This window comes from Bidens hawaiensis, unplaced genomic scaffold (genome assembly GCF_021521415.1).
Source record: "Bidens hawaiensis isolate Kalapana, Puna unplaced genomic scaffold, B.hawaiensis_p1.1 tig00002438_1, whole genome shotgun sequence".
Classification (NCBI taxonomy): Eukaryota; Viridiplantae; Streptophyta; class Magnoliopsida; order Asterales; family Asteraceae; genus Bidens; species Bidens hawaiensis.
Window position 1 is genome coordinate 1,924,769 of NW_027491134.1, and position 6,000 is coordinate 1,930,768.

General features: G+C 33.4%; 1 protein-coding gene across 2 annotated transcripts in view; it reads left to right on the forward strand.

The window, feature by feature from the left end:
- The window catches only part of LOC143619440 (protein MALE DISCOVERER 2-like), a 141,848-nt gene extending 141,341 nt beyond the window's left edge, over positions 1–507 (forward strand). For both annotated transcript variants that reach the window (XM_077091372.1, XM_077091373.1), the window contains exon 14: positions 475–507. The gene's annotated coding sequence lies outside the window, so the exon portion shown is untranslated. The remainder of the gene's footprint in view (positions 1–474) is intronic.
- The last annotated feature ends 5,493 nt before the right edge of the window (positions 508–6,000 follow it).

A 6,000-nucleotide genomic window follows, 5' to 3' on the forward strand; every position in this document is an offset into this window, starting at 1 on the left:
AACATATTACTCTTAACTTTATTATTTCATGTTCATGATTTCAATTGATGTCATCCGTTATTTTAATTATTCTATACTACTCAAGATTTTCGCGCATTTTGTTTGGTAAACATCGTTTATACCTTTAAAACTTCAATGATTTCATACTCTCGCTTATCCTTGACCTTAAGGATTGTTTTTTAATATGTCCTTGTGGAGTAAGCATGCCAGTTGAGTAAGTATGATCCATCGCTTCTTTAATACACTGAATTCCCGTTTGATATTCTTTCTTGTCGACTCATGTTTCTTTCCTAAAATATTGACGTTTATTATTGTCTGAGTATGAAAAACTACCCATCAACCTAGCCAACTTCGGATAAATATCGTCCACTAGATAGTATATATAGTTGTACTTGACATCATTTGCATACAACAATAACCACTGTGCAACTTCGTCTATGACATCGTCAAACAAAGGAAATGAAATTAGAACAGTGATATCATTGTTTGTGTCCTTCATACATAAATAAGCATATCAAATCCATAGATCATATGATGCAACAACTTGAAGTATCAGTGTACAATCATGATCACCCCAATAATATTGTCCTTGCCAAGTCGTTGGATGATGGCCGGGTATTATGTTCGTATATCATTTTTTAATTTTATAGTTTTAGTTGTTTATTATAAGAACAATGGTACTTCATATGTGTTTATTGTGTTACAGGTCATAGGTTGTTAACGCGAATAAATTGGACTTGTACGAGCATCGGATGAAGACCTGGGATGATCGACCCGCTAAAAGATTCAAGACGAAAAAATTTCTGCTAAAGAGTCCCATCGCGCTACGTGACGGGGTTGGAATTGATCCATTGCGATACGCGATGGATCTTTGGAAGCTCAGCGCAATACGTGTTGCAACGAAAGACGAGAAAATTAGGGTTTTATATTAATTATTTACTCATACGCATAATTATTTTTCTAAACTATACTTTTAACTTTATATATTTATATTATATAAATTATACAAATAAGCATTGCATTTTGTTATTTACTATTTATGGATGAGATCGATACGAAAAGTACCAATACCGAATTTCTAAAATTATGGGTATTGATTAACGTATCAAATCTATCGGTATTAATTACTTTGATACTGTATTGAAATGATACCGATACGACGATACTCGGTAGCAAATGCTTATCTATCCATCCCTAAGTGCATTATTAATTAAGAATTTAACTATCTATATAATTGTCTATCATAAAATCCTACATGTCGCTCTCATGTCACTCCCCACCCCTCTAAAGCCACTAGATTGCTTGATTTATGAATGGAGGCTCCTTATTCATTCCTTTGATTCGTGGGTATCCATTGGGTTTGTGAATCCGAATCTCACAAATCAGGTTATATCACATAAGCCGAGAATGGATCGCCTCTCTTTAAAAAGACGTTGAAGGGTGATGTAGAATGTGCGTACGGATCTGAATGTTATCGCTCGAGCCTTGAAGTGCGAAAATCAACAAGGATGGAAGAACACAAGAAACATTAAGCTCATCTTCATTAATGTAATCAAAGGTTTACAAAAGATATGACATTTACAGACCATTTTCTCTCTCTAGAATATGACAATATGCATAAGTGTTACTGTTCATGCATAAGTCAAACTATATATAGGTTTGACAAGTAAGCTCTCTATAGCGCATATGTTATACGACGCATATGTTATGTGCCACATAACTTATGCGGTATAGTTGACTTATGCGCTACCAACCATACAACACAAACATTTGACTTTAAATAAATACAAAACAAACTAATACCCTAGCAATAGACATTATGCTTCTACAAACTCCCCCTTGGATGTTACTAGGTCTTCAGTCTTCAACCATCTTCAGTCATTCATTCCAAAGATCCTTTCTCTGTATTCTCTCCTCATATCTTCCCACAACCGCTTGTTGGACGGCTTTTGGTTTGTAGGGATCGAAATGCCACTACCCTTGTATTGGTACTTTGACCACGAAGCACGCTCCCTGTTCTCCTTTATCAGCCTTTCCCGTTCTTTCTCTTTACGTTCCTCTTCTTCTCCAAGCTTCTGCCACTTGCTTTTCCAGACTTGACATGCATGTATCTTATATTTATGACAAACTTTCACAACACGATGATACTGCATAGCCGATTCAACATCCTTCTTGCTTCCAATCTGAATCTTGTACTTGTATAGCACATCGATGTATTTCTCTAAGCAATTGATAAGCTACATAGGATCCATGACATCAATCACATCTCACACACCATCTCGATTCAACACTATTACAGCCTCAGCCCTACTCACATCATAGTACCACCATTTGAAATAAACGTGGAAGTCTTGCTCCATCGGGTACATCGGAATAATCTTCAAGGTCTCCGGCTTCTTATATCTCCAAGTCTTGACAAAATCATCAGTGTCGGGATCCTTCTTGACTCTGGACACATGTAGGAACGGCTTTGAGGTGTCCAACTCTGAAAATTACATTTCTCCTGCCTTTTGATAAAATCCCTGATCTCCATAACAGGGCCTCGTTTGGGACAATATAACAACTCCTTATCCACTATATCTACGACATCCATCCAGGGCAGTGACTTCAGCTCACACAAACTTTCAAAATATTGCACCCCGAATGTCCTTCATACTGCAATCTTTCTTATCTTTAACAAGTTAGCGATACTATCAACTTTCCCGAGTTTTACCTCCTTTTCCTTCTTATAATACTTGATCGGTTTCAAGTATATGTGTTTCGGCACAATCTTTCGGCACAATCTTTCCTTTTTCCTTGGCCTCCACTCTGTCCTTGGTAAACACGCTTCACCACCATACAATCTGTGTTACGCAAGAGAGTTCGGCTCTTGTAGCAACACAACGACTATCAAGTGGTAGTCGGCGGTATGGTTTCCTGAGGGAACGCCCAAGCCAAACTCTTCAGCCAACATAGACTTGGTTAAAACAACATAGTCCGACTAGATTATGAGAACGAGGCTCTCCAATTTAAGAAGCATGTAGACCTTAAAAAACACAAGAAATTTGTTCTATAAAAACCAATTTAACCCTATGAATAGCATAATTATCAAAGTGAAGAAAAGGACAATACCCATTTAAAAAACATATTGTCGTTTATTTAATTACGTCTTTCTGTATTTAAATACAAGACATAAAATTTAAAACAAAAGGACAATACACAAGTGTCATTCAAACTTTTAGTCGTTTTGAAGACAAGACGAAATGATTCACTTTCAACCATTTGCTTACGATTCTTGTTCACTTGTCTGAATCGTCCCCTCTTCAACTTGAAGAGTAACATCGATCTTCCCGACGCGTTCAAACTAGGTGCTAAAAGATAATTACTTACGCACATGCATCCTTCAAGGACGAATGATGTTTTAACAAATTACGCTAGTACACAAATGAGTATTTGCAAACTAAACAACATGTTACAATTGTGGGACTGATTTAGGACCAAATTCACAGCAATCACAAATTAAAGTGCGATGGGCCAACAATCTAGTGATAAAAACAGTTGCATAGTTTACAATCGCTTATATTCGGTCACAAACCGGTCATAAAGTTAAATATGGTTTCATTTCAATCTTATATCGTATGCATACATATGAAACAAACAATTAATTAAAATTAACAATAAAGTTGTAATATAACCCCAGTCAGATACAGTCACAAAACGAGATTACAAGCATGAGTTTTTTTTACCACAATTTGATCGCTCAAGATGTTTTGCAACCACTTTGGGGTCACATATCTATATGTTATTATACTATTAAAGCAATAACTTTTTCATAAAATAAATATGCATTTTCATAATTTATTTCTAATAAAATAATTCAAAATTATATTAAATTACATTCAACTTAATCTACTGTACTATTAATACATGTGTTCCTTAATGAGTTTGGGTTTTTCTTTTCAAGGTTTCATGGTAGTTATTATATATTATGGTTTTATTTCGGTTTTTGGTTTTTGTTCGGTTTTAGTGTTTATAAACTTGTTTCATTTCGGTTCGATTTTGTTTTTTTTTTAGTTTCTTTTTAGGTGGGTTTAACTTTATTTAGTTTTTCATTTTGGTTTTTACAATCTTAGGTTTTTGTTCAGTTTCAGGTTTATCGGTTTTAGTTTTTCAGTTTCATTTCGGTTTTTGTTTTAGTTTTATTGGCATTTGGTTTTATTTAGGTTTTCGGTTTTGGTTTTGGTTTTGTTTTAGTTTTTTTCAATTTAGTTTTGTTTCAATTTGTATTTAGTTTGTTTGGTGTTTAGTTTAAGTGCCTAATGAAAGAATATGGAGGGTTTGCAATTTAAGTGAAAGATTCACATGAGTTTCAACGTCTTTCAAGTAGATTGAAGTCATTGAAGCTTTATATATATATTTTTTTGGATCTTCATAACCAGTAATAGTTAATTCGCATTTGGTATAAATGATTTCAAAAACTAAGAACGTTATATGTGTTACCCTTCATTTTTCTTATTAATTAGTATTATTTTAATTTATGAAAATGGGTCATTTTAGAAATGTTTCGATTTGTTTTGGTTCAGGTCAAAATAAGTCATTTTAAAAGGGTATCAGTTGGTTAGTTCTGGCCAACAAGTCAATATAAAAAAGTATCGATTTCATTCGGGTTTCAACGGGTCTTTTTAAAATCGTATCGATTTGGTTCAGGTTATAACGGGTCAATTTTAGAAGATATCGCGATTTGGTTCTGGTTAAAATTGGTCATTCTCAAAACGTAACGATTTGATTCTGGTCAAAACATGTCATTTTAAAATGTTTCGATTTGGTTATGGTTCTTAAATATGTTTTGGATGTGCTTCAGTTTATTAGGGTGCAAGACTTTTCATATAAAATGTAAAAACAGTTTTCATAGTCAAGACTTTTCGTAGTCATAAAATCGTTATGTTTGTTAGATTTGTGTATGAATGTTTATGTCATCAACTATTCCTGGTCCAGGAAAAAAAGAAACCTGAATCATTCTTGGATGCTTATCCAGAATTTTTCCTGGACACTTTTTTTCTAATTTGCTTGCTTTCTAGACTAATGTTAGTGAAGTTTGTTTGTTTCTATTAATATTATTTTTTAAGTTTATGGAGTTTATGTTTTAAGGTTTAAAATTTTCTTCGTAAGCATTCTGCTATGTAAACTCATTCTTTGTAAGTTTATGTATTTTAATACTTTATTTGCGTATGAATATAAATTGCAATTAAAAATCATGTTGACGTCTCAAAAAATATATTAAAAAATAACTTACCGTTTGAAATTATATATGTGTTACTTGACGATTGCTATATTTACACCCATGTTATACACGGATCAATAACCTAGTATCCATAATTCTAGTAGCACAATCCTAACTTTAGAAGGTTGGTCTATTTTTCAAAAGAAAAAAAAATGAATGGGAATTCAATATCTAAGCGTATTTTCCGAATGTGAAATGATGTTATGAATCAAAACTAAACTTAAAGTTGGTTATTACATGTGTGTTTAATGAGATATAACGTGCAAAGGTGTAAATTTTACCACCAAATACATGACACCTTCGTTCGTTTTACTCACTAAAATTGGCTGCCGAAAAAATGATCTGTTTATTAAATGGTATTTTACCCGAGGGGATATGATAATAAAAGTGTTTTCTTTTTTTTTGGAGGTTGATGATTAAATCCTGTAGATGACGATTTAAATGAATTTAGATGTAGGGAATCATATGTTAATAAAATTAAAAAGGAAGTATAAATAATTAAGGGACTATGAGGCAGTATATGCCAAGTACCTGTACGCCAATGCCAATGTGGTGGTGGGTTGAGAAGTTGGTGCTTGAGTGACGGAATGAAAGTTTTGAACACATGTGAAGAAACAAATGAGTAAAATATGCATTTAGCGTCATTTTAAAACTTAATAGATAAGAGGTTTGCTGGCCGGTTTGGAGGCATCATTTTGGTGAATTAAACACACTTAATGCTGACTGATTTAGATGTAGTC